General features: G+C 38.7%; 1 protein-coding gene across 2 annotated transcripts in view; it reads left to right on the top strand.

The window, feature by feature from the left end:
• The first annotated feature begins 307 nt into the window (after nucleotides 1–307).
• DYRK1A (dual specificity tyrosine phosphorylation regulated kinase 1A) overlaps nucleotides 308–22231 on the top strand; it is a 200351-nt gene continuing 178427 nt past the window's right edge. For both annotated transcript variants that reach the window (XM_077119084.1, XM_077119083.1), the window contains exon 1: nucleotides 308–418. The gene's annotated coding sequence lies outside the window, so the exon portion shown is untranslated. The remainder of the gene's footprint in view (nucleotides 419–22231) is intronic.

Genomic DNA, 22231 nt, shown 5'->3' with positions numbered 1-22231 from the left:
TCGGGCCCCGGCGCTTCTCGCTGCGCAGGTTTGGAGCGCGCGCCATTTTGTGAGATTTACAAAATCCTCCTCGGGAAGAAGCAGCCGGGAGCGGCCGCGACTGGGCGCCCGGCCTCATCGCCACCGCCCTCAGCGCTGGGCCGGGCCGCGCGGCCCCGCCGCCCGGGAGCCGGGGTCCGGGGACTGCGGTATTTGCCGGGAGGGGGCTGTCGCCTCCCCGGCCCCGGGCGCCGCTGGAACCGCGCGCCGGCGAGAGACTGAGGAGGCTGCGGCGCGGGCGAGGAGCCGAGAGCGCCGGGGGCCGAGAGAAGCGGCCGGGGCGGCGTTGGCGGCGGAGGCCGCGGCGGGAGCGAAGCGGCTGGAGCCCGAGGCTGAGACTCACCGGAGGGAGCGGCGCGAGCGCCCCGCCATCGTCGCGGTGAGTGTCCGGCCCGGCCGCGGCCCCGCCCGGCCGGCGCTCGGCTCCCTGCGCGGCCTGCAGCCGGGCCCGCGCCGAGCGAGGTTGGCCGGGTGGAGGGAGGGACCTGCCATTTTAGGAAGCGGCGCCGCGGGCCCGGGCCCGGCCGCCGGGGGAGGGAGCCGAGAGGCCCGGTCTCGGAGGAGAGGCGGGTGCGAGCCGAGGGAAAGTTGCGGAGGGCGGGAGGAGGGCGCCGCGGCCTCCGGGGAGCCGGGGCCTGGGGGCCAGAGAAAGCGCAGACCTTCACTGGCCGCCCGAGCGAAGGGGAGGAGGTTGTCTTCCTCCTCCTCCTCCTCTTCCTCCTCATCCTCTTCCCCCAGCTCCTCCCTCGTCCCTCCTCTCGGTCCCCACCAGTGTGGGAACCGCTGGGGTTCTTGGCAAGGACAATGCACGGTTAAGAAAATGGGGCCGAATGCGGGCTGAGACGAGGGCGGCCGGGCCGAGGCTGGGCTCCGGGAAGGTCGGAGCCGGATCCCGGGGCATCCCTTTGGGGGTCTGAGCTCGAGTGAGGGGGCTCGGCTTGCTCGGAAGTTGTGCGGGGAGTGCAAGTAATAATCCCGGCCACTCGAGAGGAAGGAATGACTTGTTTAGCGGCTGGAGGAGTTGGTGACTGGGGATGGGTGAATTATAATTGATACCTGGCTAAGACGGCGAAACTTCGCAAGTCTATTTATAGACCCAAATCCACTCTCGCTTGGTATTCACCAAAGCTGCTGAATACCTCAGCACTTAGCAAGACGCTCCTCCCTATTCGACAGTAGTTAAAAATGGCAAAATTAGTGAGTGCTTGACTCCGACTACTTATCTGTGTTTTTTACCCAGCCCTAGATTATATGACTCCTGTAATCTGGCACTCGAATACCGGCACGGCTTGGTTCTTAATTTCGCCCAAGGATCAGAAAATACACTTTATCACATGGTTTTCACACGTATCCAAAGTTCAAGACCAAGAAGTGGCAGGCGCTTTACGTGTATTAATGATCCCATTGGCAGGAACGGTTGCCCATTATACAGATGAGGACCTTGAGCCGTGAGACGGGTAGTGACTCCTCCAAGGTTACACGGCAGCGGGGACACGAAGAGCCGGGAGGCTGCAGGAGCTGGGGCCCTTAACCACTACCTTATGAAACTCGTTATTATAAATACTTGAGAATTTTGGAACCGTTTGTGTGTAGTGACTCAGGGTTCTAACTTAGAGGTTGTGTCCATGTCTAAGTCTAGTGTTCAGCTTAGAGTTAACTTTGGTTTATGGAAGTGGAAGGAAAGGGTTGCGATGAGGCCTCCTTAATGAAACTTGTCAGGCTCCCCTCTCACACCACCTCCTCCCCCACTCCCCCCCCCCCCCCCCCCCCCCCCCCCCCGCAAGAAAACCATGTAGTCAGTTTTTGAATGGAAGGGATTGAAAGAAAACTTTTTGGTGTGTATTCTTGACAATACAAATTGTAGTCATCATTGAAGTATTGATGACTCAAAGTTTTGTGTAGCTATTTTTAGTCATATTTCATCTTTAAATATGTAGATTTCCTCTATGACACTTTATACTCTACATATATCAAGTGTTAGTAAAAATGAATATATTTAGTTCTTTGATTTTGGAGTATTTCAATAATTCAGTAAAATTATCTTTAGTTTTTGTTTCCTTAGATTTCTTATACCTTGATGGTTCATTTACTTTAAAAGAATATTATTTTAAATTAGATTATAAGCATGAGACTGGAACTACTAAAATTCCATGTGCTGAGGTTTTAAAACGCAAGAAGGTAGTTTCAGAGAAGCAGGAGTTAAGAAAAAAGTTTGCTTGGTCATAGTTAAGATTTTTAATGTACATATGTCTTAGGCTTACCCCAGTATTCTTAGAGAATTTACCTTGGAATAGCAGTGGTGTTTATGGTAGCTGTCCAAATGGTTTAGACATCAAACCTTCCCAGAAAACGAAGAACTGCTATGAATGTCTACACCATGTTCTGTGTAAAACTGGTGTAAAAGCGCACATTTATTTCACAGAAACATAAGTCCAGAAATTAATTCTAGTCTCATCCATGTCTGTAGGGTGGGTTTGTAACACCTGGTGGATATGTAAAAAAGAGTTTAGATTTGAAGGAATAGAGTTGTAGGATGGATGACTGGTCATCATTGATTGGTAGAACCAGTGATAGAGGGGAAATGGATCTTAGGATATCTTATTAAGAATTTGAAATTTAGGTATAAGATGGTTTCTTAAATGTATTTAAAAAAATTTTTGGTGGGACCTGTTAGAAATGTAAACATACAAAATTATTGTGACCTAGGAATTAAAAAATTAATAAAGTGCAGTCTGTTAAGAGGCACTAACATTCAAAATAAGTGGGAAAAATCTATTAATTTGCAATGTCCTGTTTGGAAATGTGGATAGTTAAAAAGATTCTTGGGTAGAATTTTTTCCCCTCTAGAATATTGTCTGATGTCTGTCCCTCAGATTTACTTATGGATAGTTAGTGCATTTATTTATGATTTGTAGCTACCACGTGGGATGGGTAGTGGTCAGTGTAACAACCAGTATTTGCAAAATTTACTTAGTTTTTTCGTAGGTGGTCTGTATAATTTAACTGCAAAAGCAAAATTCGAGATAGCTTATTTTGTACTTGTACAAAGAAAAATTGCTAATTTGCATTGAATTTTGGGTATTACTTGAAAACCCTTTTTTTTTTTAAAGAAATAGCTTAGAAATTTAGACTGCCCAGAGGTGTTTTCACATGTTTATGTTTGGCAAGTATATAGGTATGGGAAGAAAATTTGGATAGAAATAACTTTATTATGGGTGTGCAGGGAATTGCCTAAGATTAATAGAAGAGGAGGCTTAGAGATTTGTGACTCAATATATGTGATAAGATGTGTATCAGTTTTTCTTTGCTTTGGTGTTAGCTTTTCTCTTATCCCAAAGAGCTTTCCTATTTCTTCTAAAGATATTTTTTAAAAACCCTCCTACCCCTAGGAAAAAACCCTAACCATCCAAAACCAGCAAACCCTTAAAATTTCAGAAAGAGATTTTATAAGAACCTGCTCTTCACCCTCCCCCCCATTTTACCAGTTGTACAGTTTTGTTGTACTCATCGGTAATTTAAACTGTGAGTTAATTTCGTTGAGGAGTGTTTTGATGTTTTTACCTCCACAGGCACTTGTATATTTTCCATTAAGAAGTAAAGAAATTAAAATTCAAACATAGTCACCTGAAACTTGATGCTGACACAACTTGCCCTCACAAAGTGAATTGCATGACTTGAATAATAGCACCTTCTGTGTACAAAGTGAATATGCCTCTTAAGACTTTTTTTTTTTTACCATATGTTATCTTGATAGTTAAACAATTTTTTGATTTTTAGAGAAATTGTGGTAATTCATAACTCAGGGCTTGCACGTTTTTGGATTAAAAATTTTGGGTGTGTGTGAAAATTTGTGTTTAATTGCTTGGAAAAACCATCAAATTAAATTATCTCAAATTTCTCTCCAGGCATCCCCAAACGTAGGATTCTTCTTTAGAAATCTTGCCTTATATCGGTGCTGTAATGTTCAGCTAGAGTTGTAAACTTTACTATTGGGTACGTGAAAGTGAAATGGTGTCACTTCATGTGACTAAAATAATTATTTTGACTCTAGTAGCTACATGTAGCCTTAGTTTCATTTTTGGGTATATGAAAACTAAGTGATTTGGGAATATTGTTGTAAAGTAGCTAATGGTTTTTAAAAGTTAGGCTTTTGCTTTTATTTTGAAGTTCTACTTCTAAAGTTCTGTAACTAGTTAAAAATCTTTATTGGAAAGATAACTTAGAGAAAATAACATTGAAAATTTGAAATGATGTGCTTCCTTATCAGCATACTTTTATGATAGTCTAGAACAATTTTAGTTTCTTGTGCTAGAGTTATGTATCCTTTGTTCTAGAAGGTGATTTTTTAAAGTTCATATTACTGTTAGAATGAAGTTTTGACGAGAGAGAGAGAGAGAGAGAGAGAGAGAGAGAGAGAGAGAGAGAGAGTGTGTGTGTGTGTGTGTGTGTGTGTATGTATGGGAACACGTGCAGTTGTAATAGTTTAAAATGTACCCTTACTCTTATTGATGAATTGTTTTTGAGTTTTGTCTCCCTGTAATTGAATGATTATTTAAATAGATTTTTGGAGGGCTCAGTGAACTGGCTAACATGGAATGAAATGGCTTTCCTCATTGATTCTATTTTAAATATCATCCATGTGTATTAATATTAAATAGCCCCTTAATTTTACTAAGTATTTGTCATTTCCAGTGATAAGGGTTGATTATTTTTAAAATTTCATGGACATTTGTGGTTAAGATTGACATCTCTGTGTTATGTATTTCAGTAAAAAGATGCTTTACCATGACATCTTTCCAAAGTCTGATGTCTAGTTGTAGGTAGCAGTTGAGGCAGCCTGATACTGTGGAAAGAGTGTTGGCCTGTGAGATGGTGGTGAGCAAATGATCCAGACTCACGCAGACCTGGACTTTTCACAGTTTCTGCCACTCCCTGGTGCTTGTGACTTCAGGCACAGTGATTTCATTAAGCATCAGTTTCCTCATCTGTAAAGTGGGATTGATGGTACTGGCTGTAAGGTTTTTGTGATGATGGTGGTAATGCCTGTGAGTTTCTTAGAAGCTCTCTCTCCCCCCCTTTCTCCCTTCCCTTCTCTTCATTCATGCTTATCCTTTTGGTGTCAGCATAATTAGCACTTCTTCAGAGAGGCCTTCCCCAAATCCATAGACTATGCAAGGTTTTTGGCCATGCGTTGTTAAGGACCTTCTGTTTTTCACAGCCTTTATCACAAATAGGTATTAATTATGATATCTTTTCTTCTTTCCCTTAGATTGTGAGGTTCATCAGGGCAAGAATAATGTCTTTCTTGATCATGGCTGTAATTCCAGTGCCTGCCATATAGCAGGGGTGTGTGTGTGTGTGTGTGTGTGTGTGTAGACAAATAGACATCCTACCAAAGACCACATATCCAAGACTGTTTTGCAGATAAATGTGGCCACATGACCAAGTTCCTGACTATTTGGGTGAGAGTAGAATTCATGACTGCAGCCTCCAGATTTTAAAGTGGTGAGGATGTACCTCCTGCACACTCCCGTTTTGCACATTGCATTCCTGGATTGTGGATGTGGTTGGGAGCTATCTATTACTATGTAGAAAATGGTAGCTCCTTAAGCATTAGAAAGCAACAAAACAAAAGGAACCAATGTTCCTTATAACATGGAGCCACCATGTAAACCTTAGACTGTTTAAACTTATTTTGATGTGGTATGAGAGAGGAATAAATTCTTGTTTAAGTCACTATTTGATCTAATTAATGCACATAGGAAGTTAAAATTTGTAATAAATATTAATTTAATAGCTACCTACCAACTCTAGAGCTGAAACTGCAATTGTATATTCTCATTTCAAGTCACTGCAATGCTTGCTTCCTATTGGGTAACCCACTACTGAAATGACTGTACAGTACCACCTTATGTTTATATGGCATTTTACACTTTTACGGAGACCTCATTTATAGTACCTCATTTCACTTTTCCACAGATCTGAATAGGTCATATATAGGCATGGCATATACAGGACACTGAGGCTCAGAGAACCTGCTTTGCCCAAGATTACACAGCTAAGGAGTGGTACTCAAGATTCAGCATATAACTTTCTCATTCTTTCATGCTATATAAGCTGCAAAGGATGTTTGGATATGTGGTCTTTGGTGGAATGTCTGTCTGAAAATCTCTGTTACTACTGAAGAAAAAGAGAATGGAGGACACTTGATCATTGCTTGCCACCCTTTGAAGGTTTTAGAAGAAACAATTACAGAAATAAACTACAAAAAGACAATTTATTGCACTAATTAGTGCTTTGTTTTCTGTATATGGTCATTTGAGCTGTGATATACAAATTCAAGTGAATCATCAGTTATCAATATATACATATATGTAATCAGATTAAAAGAAAATGTGGCTATACTTTTAGAAGTGAAGGGATTTTGTGTCCAGTGGCACATTATTTTCTGACACTTTGTTTTCTGATGGAAACATTATTCTTGATTGCTATGATTATGTGTATGTAAACAATATTTGGAATTTAAGCTTTTGGATTTAGTTTTAATAGTCTCCTGGATCATACTGCACATATTCCTGCTCATATCCTCAGCAAACAATACTAGAATGACACTTGCATCTTGTCAAAGTTTTAGTAAATGTTTGAGTCACTGGATGTTGCAAGAAGGATGATAGCAGTGATGTTTAAAAATATATTTAGGGGCGGGCCAGGGTAGCTCAGCAGGCAGAGTTCTCGCCTGCCATGCTGGAGACCCAGGTTCTCTTCCTGGTGCCTGCGCATGCCAAATATATATATATATAAATTTAAAATGTATATATATATATTTAGTGACCAGTATCTTCCTCTTTAACTTCTGTGGCCTTGAGAAAAAGGGAAACTATATGATTCCTTTGAACTATAAACTATTATTAGATCTGGTAGGGACCAGAGAAGTGAGTGGTTCTTCAGTAGTCTTTTGGAGAACTTGAAAAATTGTGGTATTCACAAGCTCAGATACTTTTCTATAGGTTCAGGGTAGTGCTTTGAAATTTGTTTTCCTAATAAGGACCCCAAATAATTCTGATTTGGTCAGAACATTTTGAGACACTAAAACAGTTCATCTCTCTCATTTTAGAGAAGGAAATGGACTCAGAGAAGCAAAGTGACTAGCCACTGCCTCAGAACAAGCAGCCTGGGACTAGCATAGTTTTTCTGACTCCTGGTTCTTTGCTCTTTCTATAGAAGCAGGAAGAGAGGATGAGAAGTAGAAGGTACATTAGAATTTTATAGAAATATCTGTCATTTCATGATATGTTGCTTTTTTTTAATGTGTGAGCTTTTTGGTACATAGTGAATAACAATGGCTATTCTGTAGAAAAATGTAGTCTGACTGAGTCACATGACTATTTAAAGGTGAAAAGTTGAAGGTTTAAATCAGTAAGGTGGTATTAGTGTCTCGAGAGTAGTGGGCACTGTGTCTGTAGCATTAGGATAGATGCTCATGTGGCATAATTAGAAGAAACAAAGGAAGGTTTTATCCCCAAATTATTTTCCTTTTTATCCTCTTGATTGCATTTCTCACTGTTGGAATTTATTTCTTTGGATTAAGGTAAGATCTCAACTCTCTAATTTAAAATGGAAATATTCCTGAAGGTCAGAGATTACCACCTGCACTAATAAGAGAAAGCTTTTTGGAAAGAAGAGGGCAGAGTTGGGCACATATAACCTTGCCTGAGGACCATGAAGGACAGGCTTGAGAAATGACAGTGCATAGGCTGGCCATGGCAAGGTTCATGTCAGGCTTCTTGGCGGCCAGAAGTTGGGAGCATTAGAATACCTCCTGAAGGCCTCTGGCCAGTAAGGGAGTGTTGACTGTGGGACTCTGGATGATTCTGCCAAAGACTGACTGGGCTTGATTAACTTCCTTATCTGGAGGTAGGCATGGGATTAAAAGGCATGTCCTTTTTTTCTTAGTGTTTTATCGCCTATTTAGGTTTCTTACTTGAGCTGTCTTACAACATATCAGGTACACTATAAGTAAGGTACAGTTCTGATCACGTTGGAAATTTTAGTTTGGAAAAATTAAAAAGTAATATATACTAATGGTTTTAAAAAATGAAACCCTGTAGAAGTGTGTCATATTTACCACCCCTTCCCATACTCCTTAGGCAATAACTGTTCATAGTTTTTCCTACCAGAAATTTTCTGTATACACAAGTTTATATATGCGTGCTATATATTATGTGTGTGTATGTTGTGTTGCAAAACTTTGAAAACACTTGAATATATATTGCCACATACTGTGTGTGCATTGTGTATGTGTATATTTAGTATGGCCTCATTTATGTTTTGATTTTCAGTATGTAGGCATGGTTGGTAGGTATTCCATTTTATGGATTTTCATTTATTTTGCCAGTCCCTGTAAAATAGCATTTATGTTATTTTATTATTTTTTGCCATGCTGAACAGTGCAGAATGGTACCTGCTTGGGCATGGAATTGTGCACTTCTGTGAATGTTAACCATTGGGTATATATTTAGAGGAGAAATTGCTGGTTCACCAGTAATATACACTAAACACTTGAACATGTATTGCTAAATTACTTTCCAAAAACTAGCACCAATATGTGCTTTCACCAGCAGGGTCTGAGAGTGCATGGTTTTCCAAATGCTCACCAACACTGGCATTATTGAAGTTTTAATAGTGCCTGTTTTGGATTTATAGTTCTTCAATTTTGAGTGAATTTGAACATCTTAAGTTGTCCTATAATTTTTTATATTTAAATAACAATATCCATTCTTTGTTAAATGTATAGTTTAAAAATATTTTCTGGTTTTCCTTTATTTCTTTGTTCTTCTGATCTTTTGATGTATTGTAAATGACTACAGAGAAGGAGATTTTTCCTCTTCAATTGAGTAAGCACCTGAGTGTCCTTTATATATGTGAGTTATAGAGGTAGAAGCTGTTGCTCACAGAAGATTTTGTTATCTCTCCTTTTAGTGTTAAGTTAGCTGTGTGTGTACAGGCAAAAATAACATAGGTGAGACCCATGGCTGTTATTAATATTGTCTTGTGAAGAATTGAAGGAGTGCAGGAAGTAAGATAATTCTGGCAATTTGAGAATGCTTTGGAAGCAGAGAGGACTGGATCTTGATCTTGTAGAATGAAGATGATTTTTACAGCTATTGCTGAACACTAACAGTTCAATGAAAGAGGTTATATGGACCCACATATGGTGGAGGAGGTGGGGAGAAGGGTGACTTTGGAGACGAGCAGAACAGGGTCATTGTACTGTGGGGGAAGGTGTAGGTGTTTGGTGTGCTGAAAGAGGAATAGAAAAAATTGCAGTTGGGAATGAGAGTGATGTGCCTTACATGTTATAAGGAATTGTAGGATTTTTGGAGAGGAACTTGTAGGATTTTTGGAGAGGGAGTGATGACACATGTCTGGGTTAGGGATATAACACTGTAAGAAGGAGAGTTTGGAAGCAGGAAGACAGGACCATTTTCAGGGCCCAGGAGTGAGAGAATAAGAAGTAGTGTGAATTCTGTGACACCTAAAACTCAAAGTTGGAATTCTGCTGCTCTGGAGGTCAGCATTGCCACATATAACAAGTGTTGAAGAAACTGAAAAAGAGATCAGGCTTCAGTTAGAGATAAGAACAAGCTGATTGGGTTAGCTCTAAGGTAAATCAGAATACAAGGCTAAGGAAGTCATTGTCTATATTTTAGAACTTCACCTCCTGTATGAGACAAAAGGAAGAAAGGTTTATTTTGTATAAAACCTAAATTTTCTGTGGCATGTAATCTAACTCACCCTGTCTGGATAGCTCATTTAAACAACCCAAACACCTGGAACAGAATGGGAATGAGGGCTTCTAATTCTGTATAGCTTTATGTAATACTTAGATGTATCCCAGAGTATGTTGAACAGGTAATTAGAAAGTGTTGGCAAAGTCCCTTGAAGGATGGAAGAAAAAAATATGGACCTATTAAACTTTACCACCTTGGAAACCCCTGATACTGTCTCAAACATTAGGGACTCCCAAGTCAATAGGTCAAGCCCTTGATCTTAAGCCTTGTATTGTGAAGCTTATTTATGTAGCAGAGAACCCAAGTCTACTTAAGGTTATGCTTAATAATTATTTCCAGAGAACTTCTTTTGTTGCTTGGATATGACCTCTCTCTAAGCCCAGCTCTGCAGGTAAAATCATTATCCTCCCCTCTACGTGGGACATGACATCCAGGGGTGAGAGTCTACCTGGCATTGTGAGACATGTATCCCAGGGATGAGTTTGGCTCTGGCACTGTGGGATTAACAACCCTTTCCTGACCAAAAGAGGAAAAAGAAATGCAACAAAATAAGGTATCAGTGACTGAGAGAGTTCAGAGAGAGTCAAGAGGCTATTCTGGAGACTATTAATGCAAGCTTCAGCTAGATATTGCTGTTTATCATGGTTTGCCAAGCCCCAGTCAAAACCATTCCTGCCAACCCTAAAGAACACCTAGGTCTCTGGCTGAGATTCTACAAAAGCTCCATGCACTGTGATTACTTTCCAGAAACCTACAACCTCCAGATGGATTCCTAAAAGGCCAGAGGAGTCCTAAAACCTAGAGAGGCTAGACTCTGAAAGAACATCAACTGGTTTTCTCCCCCATCTCTTGTTATCCACAGCCCATTCCAACATGAAAAAGTTAGAATGGCTATAGCCCAGATACCCTAAAGATTGGAAGAAAGATCAAACAAACTAGAAGTAGGAGTTCTAACAGAGAAGGTAAGATTTAATAAATGAGTATGACAGCTGAATCATTATATTGATATTTCTTTTAGTCTCCAGTGTCTTGGAGCAGCTAGAAGGAAAAATCTAAAATTGTAGAACTGTAACCCATACCCAACTCTGAAATCTTTTCTGTAATCACTTGTTACAATGTACTTTGAAATTTATTGCTTTTTAAATATATATTGTATATCACAATTTAAAAATGTTAAAGATAAAAGTGGTGAAAAGTGGACGTTAAGTTGAAAACCTAAGTTTGGAATACCCTAAAAAATTCTTAATTATTGTTTAATTTTCAAGAAAGCAAAGTGAAATTTCTGGATTCATACAGTAATTTGGCCTAGTCTTTGGAGATAGAAGGGAGTTAAAGCTTTGGTGGCAGTATAGGAAAAGTTGTAAAACGATCTAAAGATGAGTGGAATGATTGGTTTAATGGGATGGTCGAGAATATCTCTTTCTGAGGACCTGAAGTAATTGTTTGAGTAACAGAAGATAGAATTATTAGTGTGCTTCAAACTTTCAGTTGGGGATGGGTGGAAAGAATTAGCACCAACATTAGGGAAGAGCTAAAAAAAAGGAAACGTGGAAGAAGGCAGAATGTTAGAAGCCATGAATCTGAAAGGGAAATGGTTGTATCATAATTTATGGTTTGAAAAGTGTAGAGTACCTGAATATGTGAGGAGTTTAATTTATTGTAAATATTTTAGTATCCCTCCCCTCCCTGATCTCATATTCTGTTTATTTTCTTATGTATCATAATTGGGAGATTATGATTACATATGCTAAACATTGCATCTTGTGGGTATATGGATTATTTGTTGAGAACCTGGTAGTGCCAGATGTAGTACTGGGAATCAATGGTAAAAAAATAAGCCTCCCATTGTCTGCCTTCATGAAAGTAATTTTTTTGGAAGGGGGTGGTAGGAATCTTTAAAACTCTTCTAAGTAGGTTTAAGGACTCAATCTAGGTAGACATGGATTAAATTTTTATTAAAGGGAATTTAGTCTGAAATTGAATGATTTTTGATGTTGCCTTTTGAAGGTCAAAGGATTTTTGCCTCATTTTAAAGTCCTTTTGACAGTTTAAAAATTTATTTGGCTATAAATAGGACTCTGGTCTTTAAGATAAATACTGTTTGGTGGAAATTTTGTTCCGATTTGATCATTTTCCCTCAAAAGAACTGTCATCACAGTGGTGTTTTTTTAAAAATTTCTTCTCTATATCAAACATTCATTAAGAGACATTACCTTTATGGCACAAAAATTGCTTCACAAAAGTTTTTCAAAACAGCACTGGTAATAAAATTAATAGAATTCTCATTTAGTTTTTTGCAACCTAAATTTTATTTTTGCATTTCCCTATAATAGTGCTATAGTACAGTTCCAACCGCCAGTAAAGCTGGTAATTTACCTAGGAATTGACCTGAAGGCCCACAGTTACTCAGCAATATTAGGGTCAGCTATGCAGAGGTAGGAGATTGAAGACAGGAGTTTTAGGATTCATGGAGATACACCATTTGGAGTGAGGGCTTTTTTCTGAATTAGACAGGCATATAGACATCTAAAAGCAAAGGGTGTGGGCATATAAGGAAGGTCAAGGAAGAAGGAAAGCTCCAATAAATGGGCAGAAATGGAACAGGAATTTGGATAGATCAAGAATTTTCTGTTCATTAAAAAAAAAAAAAGAAAAAAACCAAACTCTTCAGTGATTTATCGTGGCTTACAGGGTAAAGACCAAACAAGCCACAGGACTTGTAAGTCCCCTTCAGAATGATCTGGCTCCAGCATTCTTACTTAGATTCATCTCACATATTTCTGGATCACCTAACTACATTGGTTCTGAGTCTTTGCAAGTGATAAATTCTCATCTTTCTCTAGTTAACTTCTTTTCCTTCATCATTTTCAGCTCAGATTCCACTTTGTTACCTCCTGCCCCAGTCATCTTCTCCTCTTTAAAATCTCAGGTCTTCATGTACTTGATGTACTTTTTCTTCATAACTCTTATCACAGTTGATGATTTATCTAGTACTTATCTGATTAACACCCTTCAGAGAACAGGGGCAGGGCTGTTTTGCTGTGTCTTACGACTGGAAGGGTTGGCAGGAAGTTTGGCACATAGTGAGCACTAAATAAACATTTGTTGAATGAATCAATGAACCACTTGTTTTGATCTTTAGTAATTGGTCTCAGGGACCAAAGGGCTAGAACAGGGGAATGAATGTCTGCATTTGGAGTAAGAGCTGAACAGTGAATATGGAACCTTGAGGAAGAAGAAAAAGGGAAAGTTTTTTTTTAAAGATAGGATTGGAAAGTTCTGTGTAGTTAGGAGAAAGAGAAATTTTTTTTTCATGGATTAACTCATATGCATATTACATGCCTACCATATGCTGGGCAAAGAACTAGATGTTAGGAATGTGGAATGGGAAGATTGTGCCATCTGTATTAAAGGAACACATAATTTTAGTAGCTTACTGAAATTGAATCCTCGGGTCATTTGTTGCAATTTTAAATCGTGGAGAAGAATCAACTGGATATTCTTCACTATTATTCCTAACCAAAAGAGTGAAGTTCATTCAGTGGTTCTATCTTGAATATAAATCCAGCATTTTTAGTAGCTGTCATGTTCACATTTAAAATAAGCTCTGGCTTTGACTTCATTTTAAAAGTGATTAAAAGTAATGAAAGTAGTTTGGGTGATTTTGGCTTTAACTTTTTTACTAGTTGGGAGGACAGAACAAGAAGGAAGACTGAGAGAAAGTTCATTGTATGGAAGGATTTTTGAAAGAAGGAATCTACTTGTAGTTAGAAATTATTGAAGCTGTTTATTTTCTCAGGTGAATGAGTTTTTTTAGTTTATAAAGGTTTAGTTTCAAGGTGACTCTGTAACCTTTCACAGTGACGAATTTCTATAGTAAATATTTTGAAAAGCAGTTATCATTAGATATTTTGTTGAAGGTCTTTCTGTGTCAGGTCTATGCTAAGCCCTTGGGACACATTAGTGAATCAAAGGACAAAAGTGGGTCCTGGCCTTAGGAAATCTTTAATATAGTCAGCTCACTGGAGAGAAATGTGAAGGAAAATACGGTTTTGAGGTCGGGGTAAGCTTTTCTGTTTTTTTTTTTCCCCATTCATTCATTCATTCTTTTTTGTTGTATGCTGTGTGATGAGGGTCATATTTCATTCTTTTTCCATGTGAGCTTCCCGTCATTGTAGCACTACAGTTGAATTTTTTCTTTTCTTTTTTTGGACGTGCATGGACCGGGAATCAAACCCATCTCCCACATGGCAGGTAAGAATTCTACCACTGCCCTTGCACCCCCAATTCATTCATCCTTGACCTTAGTTTTGATGGCAACCCTATGGACTACTTGCTTTAAGCTTCTTGTTTTGTCTCTGGTAAGATAGGGGATGGAGAGGATGACATTTATATTACCCAAGTAAAATAAAAACTTGAGTTTAAACCTGTTATAGATTGTGAGGTGCTCATGTAAATCAGTGAGTTTCTCCTCTTAAAAAATAAGCCAATAATTAATAATGATGATAATAGCTGCTATTAATTGATTGGCCCATTACAGGCATTGTACATACTCATTATTAGTTAATTTAATATTCTCAACAACCCTACAATGTAATTGGTAGTAATTCTATTTTATGGCAGAAAATTGAAATTCAGGTTACTTGATTAAAACAATAACAACAACAACAACAACAACACAACGCTAAGAAACAGTTAAGTGCCCTCCAAAGTTAAACATTTATAGAGAGAAGAAAGAACAATGACTTCTATAAACCATTAATTGAAGAACTAGAAAAAAAGTCATGGTATGTTGGAATTGATGCCTTGTGCTATGGATTAATTAGTCTCTGGGATAAGAAAATCCAACACCTTCCTGTGTTTGGGGCATTTTCTGCCTCAGAAGCCTCAGTGGGAGTTAGAGATCTCCTTCATTCTAAAAGTGAAGTCAGATGCTTACTTTCTCCACATCTTTTGAGGTTAGGATGTAATCATATGACCTAGACTTGCCACTCCTGCCTGTGTCTTACTGACTCTGAAGCAATGATTTACTGAAGCAGGTTTTTGGTAGAATCTGTATTCTGCAGGGCAAGTGGGTGGATAACAGTTACATCTGTTTTCCATAGGCAGTAATGACAGCAATCCCAGTTGTAGCATTTAGTTCCCCGTGTGAAGTTGCAGTAACTGGATCCTAGGTTGTCTTCAGTAGACCAGATCTGTAGTTTGATTGTTCCATGTTCTTGACCGTATAGTCTTCCATTCTGGCCCTCTTGTTTTCTGTGAGTTGCCTAACATGCTTTAGTAACTTTCTTTTCAGCTTAAACAAAGCCAGAGATAGTTAATTTTGTTTGTAACTGTTTTGGTTTGCTAAAGCTGCCAGAATGCAGTAGACCAGAAATGGGTTGGCTTTTTCAATAGTGATTTATTGGTTTATATATTTACTGTTCTAAGGCCGTGAAAATGTCCTAATTAAGGCATTAAGAAGAAGATACCTTCTCTGAGGAAAGGCTGCTGGCATCCAGAGTTTCTCTGTCACGTGGGAAGGCATATGGCGACATCTGCTGGTCCTTTTGTCCTGGGTTCTGGTTTCAGTGGATCGCTCTCTCTTCAGGGGCATTACTCTTTTATCGTTTTCACAAAGGACTCCAGTGAAGGATTAAGACCCACCTTGAATTCGGTGGGTCACCTCTTGATTGAAAACCTAACTGAAAGTTCCTACCCACGATAGATCTGCACCCACAAGAATGGATTAAAAGAACGTGACCTTTTCTGGGGTATATAACAGCTCTAGACTAAACAGTATTGTGTTAGATACTGATTCAGATAATAGAGGATTCTAAGAAACTTTAGGGTAAGGGTTATTTTTATCTACATTAAATTCACTAATGGGAAGGGTTCATAGTATGTATATTAATTGAAATATTTACGAAGCAGCTTGCCTGTTGATTTAATTAATTTGCTAAATTTGAGTGCCTGTTCTAAGTTTTTCATATTGGAAGGGTCTATCACTAATATGGGGTAGGGAGATGGAACTATCTGATGTTCTGGAGAGGCTGGGCTAGATTTCAGAACTCTTCTAGACCAGGGACCCATCTAGAGATTGTAGGTTTCTGGAAAGTTACTCTAGTACATGAAACCCTTGTGGAATCTTATGTATTGCCCTAAGTGTTCTTTAGCATTGACTGAAATGGTCCTGGTTGTGGGTTGGCAGGATAGGTAGGTAGCAAGGTCTAACTGAAGCTTGCATAAGAGCAACCTCCAGAGTAGCCTCTTGACTCAACTCTCTCTGTCACTAATACTTAATTAATTACATTTCTTTTCCCCGTTTTGGTCAGGATGAAATTGTTGATCCCAGGGTGCCAGGTCTGGATTCATCCCTGAGAGTCAACTCCCTTGTCGCCAGGGAGACTATCACCCCTGGATGTCATGTCCCATGCTGGGGGGAGGGCAATGATTTCATTGCAGACTTGAGCTTAGAGAGAATGAGGCCATGTCTGAGCAACAAAAGTGGTCTTCTAGAGTAACTCTTAGGCATGCCTTTGGTAGTCTAAGCTTCTCCGCTACCTACTTAAGCTTCGCAAGAGTAAGCCTCATGATCTAGGGCATAGCCTATTGATTTGGCTTTGGGTGTCCCTAAAGTTTGACAGAGTATCAGGGGATACCCTAGTGGTAAGGTTTAGTAGTTCCATATTCTTTTCTCTCCTCCTTCAGGGGACTTTCCAATACTTTTTGATTATCTGGTTAAAATACTCTGGGATGTTTCCAGGCATTACAATAATCTATACGGGATTTTTTAAAAAAAATTTATTTATTAATTAAGAAATAAAGAAACAATAAAACAACATACATAATCAGTAATTCACAATATGCAACTAAGTGATGATATTGTGAATTACTCTACAGGATTAAAGGGCCTTTTCTTATTCTGTGCTCCCTGTGTTTCAGTTGTTCAAATGAGCTTTACACATAGGGTGAATTATATTATGCACTGCAGAAAATCTCAATTCCAGATCAAATAAACCTTTCTTCCATTGGTCTCAAAGAGTACGTGTGGTTCTAAAATAGACAGTGTCTTCCTTACCCCTGTGTTCTGAATTAGTTTAACCCCAACCTATTCGGCTTCGTTCTTATCTCTAAATATCAGGTCATGTATGTAAAACAGCCTCTCAAAATCCAGAAATAATGATCACCACTCCGGACTTAATGTGTCTGCTCTAAAAGCTTACAATCTAGGCCCCTGTTTTCTTATAAGCATTTTCTGAAGGTGACCATAACATCGTTGTTCCTTGGTTTCTGGCTTATTTTGTCTCACTAAATGTCCCACATCTTAATTCACATTGTTGCATGCCTCATGACTTTGTTCCTTTTTGTAGCAGCACAGCTTTCATTCTTAAGTATACACCATCATTTGCCAGTCTACTTCTCCATCAGTGCATCCTTCAGCCACCTGCATTCATCGGGTATCATGTAGAGGCCCCAAAGTCCACAGTCTATCAACATTCTCAATTTTAGATAATTTCATTGTTCCCAAAAGAAAGAAAACCAATAAACACACCCTTGCCAAATAGGAAATCTAAACCTCCTTTTAACTCTTGTCCCTCCCCCTATTATTTACCTCTGCTGTTGCTGTGATAGTGCTGATGGTTTCCTTTTGAACATAGCTCATAGCATGCAATAACAGTTTTCCCCCCATACCCTGGACTTAAACACTCTTTATACAAGAATCATATCTTTGAAGTAATTCTTGTGAAAACTAATATTTCTGGTGTAAATCAGTGGAATACTAAGGTCTGTACTTCGCCTTTCAATCTTGTTTATCTTCAACATGGTAATGGTACTTACAGACCCAGTAGAGAATCACCTTCGCTCCTGTCTATTCCCTTACATTGGAGGTCAACCTCATTAGCTAGTGGCCCACCCATCTAGCATGTATGTATCTCTAAGACCCCTATATTCTGTACTGTAAGCCTCTGATTGTATCTTTATGCTGACCGTAAAAGTGGAATCATACAGTACCTATCCTTTTGTGTCTGGGTAACTTCACTTAGCGTTCTGTCCTTCAGGCTCATCCATCTTGTCATGTGCTTCAGAATGTCATTTTGTCTTACTGCTGCATAATATTCCATTGTATGTAAATACCGCATTTTGTTGACCCCCTTGTCTGTTGATGGACATTTGGTTTGTTTCCATCTTTTGGCGATTGTGAATAATGCTGCTGTGAGCATTGGAGCGCAAATGTCTGTTTGTGCCATTGCTTTCAACTCTTTTGGGTATATACCAAATAGTGCTATTGCTGGGCCATAGGGCAACTTGATACTTAGTTTCCTAAGGAACCACCAGTCTTCCATAGTAGCTGCACCATTATACATTCCCAGCAGCACTGCATAAGTGTCCCAGTTTCTCCACATCCTCTCCAACATTTATAGTTTCCTGTTTGTTTAATAGCAGCCATTCTTATGGGTGTGAGGTGGTATCTCATTGTAGTCTTGATCTATATTTCCATTATAGCCCATGAAAATGAGCATCTCTTAATGTGCTTTTGAGCCATCTGTACTTGCTCTTCAGAAAAAGACCTATTCATATCTTTAGCCTATTTTGTAATTGGGTTGTTTGTTCTTTTGTTGTTGAGGTGTATGATTTCTTTGTATATATATGAAATCAAACCTTTGATATGTGATTTCCAAATATTTTCTACAATTGAAATGGCTGCCTCTTCACCTTGTTGACAGTCTTTTGAAGTGCAGAAGCATTTGATTTTGAGGAGTTCTCATTTGTCTATTTTTTATTTTGTTGCTTGTGCTTTGGGTGTTAAGTTTAAGAAGCTACTTCCTATTACTAGGTCTTGAAGATGTTTCCTTACATTTTCTTCTAGAAGCTTTATGGTGCATGTTCTTATATTTAGGTGTTTGATTCTTTTTTTTTGTGTAGGGTGTAAGATGGGGGATCCTCTTTCATTCTCTTGTCTATTGATATCCAGTTCTTCCATGCCCAGTTATTGAAAAGGCTATTTTGTCCTAGTTCAGAGGATTTGGGGGCCTTGTCAAAAATCAGTTGACCATAGATTTGGTGTTCTATTTCTGCACTCTTGATTCGATTCCATTGGTCAGTGCTCAAGTCTTTGTGCCAGTACCATGTTGTTTTGACCACTGTGGATTTAAAATAGGTTTTGAAGTTAGAGAGTGTTAATTCTCCCACTGCGTTCTTGTATTTTAGGATGCTTTTAGCTGGTTGGGGTCTCTTCACTTCCAGATGAATTTGGTAGTTAGCTTTTCCAAATCTTCAAAGTAGGTTGTTGGAATTTTGATTGGTACTGTGTTGAATCTGTAGATCAGTTTGGAGAGAATTGACATCTTAGACTGTTTAGCCTTCTTCTCCATGAGCAGGGAATGTCTTTTCACCTATTTGGATCTCTTTTATGTTTAGTTAATGTTACGTAGTTTTCTGTGTACAAGTCCTTTATGTCCCTAGTTCAGTTCATTCCTAAGTATTTGATTCTTTTAGTTGCTATTTTGAATGGAAATTTTTCTTTAATTGACTCCTCAGCTAGGTCATTGCTTGTGTATAGAAATGTTACTACTTTTTGCACATTAATTTTATATCCCGTCACATTGCTGAATTTATTAGCTCAAGTAACTTTGCTGTAGATTTCTAAGGATCTTCCAAGTATAGTATCATCTACAAATAATGGGAGTTTTACTTCTTCTTTTCCAACTTGCATGCCTTTTATTTCTTTGTCCTGCCTGATTGCTCTAGGTAGAACTTCTAGCACAAGGTTGAATAATACTGGTGACAGTGGGCATCCTTGTCTTGTTCCTGATCGTAGGAGGAAAGCTTTCTGTTTCTCTCCATTGGGTATGATGCTGGCTATCGGTTTTTCATATGCTCCTGTTATCATATTGAGATAGTTAACCTTTGATTCCTATCTTTTGGAGTGTTTTTATCAGAAAAGGATGCTGGATTTTCTTGAATGCTATTTCAGCATCGGTTGTGATCATCATGTGATTTTTCCATTTTGATTTGTTAACGTGCTGTATTACATTAATTGATTTTCTTGTGTTGAACCATCCTTGCATTCTTGGTATAAACCCCACTTGGTCATAGTGTGTAATTTTTTTAATATGTTGTTGGATTCAATTTGCTGATATTCTATTGAGAATTTTTGTATCCGTGTTCATTAGGGCGATTGACCTGTCGTTTTCCTTTCTTTTGACATCTTTCCCCAGTTTGGGTATTGAAATAATATTAGTTTCATAAAATGAGTTAGGTGGAATTCCTTTTTCCTCAAGTATTTGGAAAAGTTTGAGCAGCATTAGTGTTAGTTTTTTTGGGAATGTTTGATAAAATTCCCTTGTGAAGCCATCTGGCCCTGGGTTTTTCTTTGTACGAAGATTTTTTTTTTTTTTAAAGGAAAGACAGAGAGAAGGAAGGAAGGATAGAAGGAAGGAAGGAAGGAAGAAAGGGAAACATCTTTAAACATTTTCTTGTTTTATTGTATTTTGTTTTTCCGTTTTTTGTTACATGGGCTAGGGCCGGGAATCGAACCGAGGTCCTCCGGCATAGCAGGCAAGCACTTTGCCCGCTGAGCCACCGCGGCCCGCCCTGTAGGAAGATTTTTGATGACAGATTAAATCTCTTCATTTGTGATTGGTTGTCTATTTCTTCCTGAGTCAGTGTAGCTTGTTTGTGCGTCTCTACAAATTTGTCTGCTTCATGTGAGTTGTCTAGTTTGTTGTTGTACAGCTGTTCATAGTATCCTTTAATGATTTCTTTTATTTCTTCAGGATCTGTGGTAACTCACCCCTTCTCATTTCTGATTTTGTTCATTTACATCCTCTCTCTGTTTTTGTTTTGTCAGTCTTGCTAGTGGCCCATCAATTTTATTGATTTTCTCAAAGAACCAACTTTTGGTTTTATTGATTCTTTCTATTGTTCTTTTGTTCTCCCATTCATTTTTTTCTGCTTTAATCCTTATTTCTCTTCTTCTATTTGCTTTGGGGTTGGTTTGCTGTTCTTTCTGAAGTTCCTCCAGGTATGCTGTTAAATCCTGGATTTTTACTCTTTCTTGTTTTTTAATATAGGCATTTAGGGCAATAAATTTCCCTCTCACCACAGCCTTGCTGCATACCATAAGTTCTGGTAAGTTGTATTCTCATTTCATTCATCCTCAAATAGCTACTGATTATCTCTCTAGCAATTTCGTCTTTGACCCACTGGTTGTTTAAGAGTATGGTATTTGATCTCCATATATTTGTGAATGTTCTCTCTCTTTGGTGGTGCTTGAGATCCAGCTTCATCCCATTGTGACCAGAGAAAGTGCTTTGAGTAATTTCAGTGTTTTTAAATTTATAAAGACCCACATTGTGTCCCAGCATATGCTCTATCCTGGCAAATGTTCCTTGAGCACTAGAGAAGAATATATAACCTTGTGCTTTGGGGTGCAATGACCTATATATGCCTGTTAGGTCTAATTCATTTATCAAGTTATTTAAGTTCTCTATTTCCTTGTTGATCTTCTGCTAGTTGTTCTATATATGTAGAGGAGAATGGTGTATTGAATTCGTCTACTATTATTGTTTAAACATCTATAACTCCCTTCAGTTTTGCTATTGTCTGTCTCATGTACTTTGGCGTTCCTTGATTGAAAACAAACATTTATGATTGTATATCTTCTTGGAGAATTAACACTTTAATTAGCATATAGTATCCTTATATAGTAGCTTTTATTATGTCTTTACATTTGAAGGCTATTTTATCCACTATTAGTATAGCTACTCCTTTCTTTTGCAGAGTTGCATGGAAAATCTTTTTCCATCCTTTCACTTTCAGTCTATTTGTATCCTTGTGTTTAAGATGAGTTTCTTGTAAGCAGCATTTATCTGGATTATGTTTCTTCATCCATCATGCCAGTCATTATCTTTTAATTGGTAAGTTTGGTCCATTAACACTCAAAGTTATTACTGAAAAGGCATTTCTTGATTCCACCATCTTATCTTTTTTATTTTATTTGTCAGATCTATATATTCTTTTCCTTCTTTCTCTTTGTATTCTTTACATTACCCTTAGTGGTACTCTTCAATTCTGTGCCCTCTTCCAGACCTCGCTCTGTTGTCTTTTTTTTTCAGCCAGCAGAACTCCTGTTAATATTTCTTGTAGGGCTGGTCTCTTGTTGACAAATTCTTTCAGAACTTGTTTGTCTGTGAAAGCTTTAATCTCTCCTTCAATTTTAAAGGACAATTTTGCTGGGTACAGAATTCTTGGCTGGAAGTCTTTCTCTTTCAGGATCTTGAATATATCATACCACTGCCTTCTTGCCTCCAGGGTGCCAGTTGAGTGGTCTGAACTCAGTCTTATTTGATTTCCTTTGTATGTAGTAGATTGTTTTTCTCTTGCTGCTCTCAGGATTTTCTGCTTCTCTTCAACAT

Source organism: Tamandua tetradactyla, chromosome 10 (genome assembly GCF_023851605.1).
Source record: "Tamandua tetradactyla isolate mTamTet1 chromosome 10, mTamTet1.pri, whole genome shotgun sequence".
Taxonomy (NCBI): Eukaryota; Metazoa; Chordata; class Mammalia; order Pilosa; family Myrmecophagidae; genus Tamandua; species Tamandua tetradactyla.
This window is presented reverse-complemented; position numbering and strand designations above follow the sequence as displayed.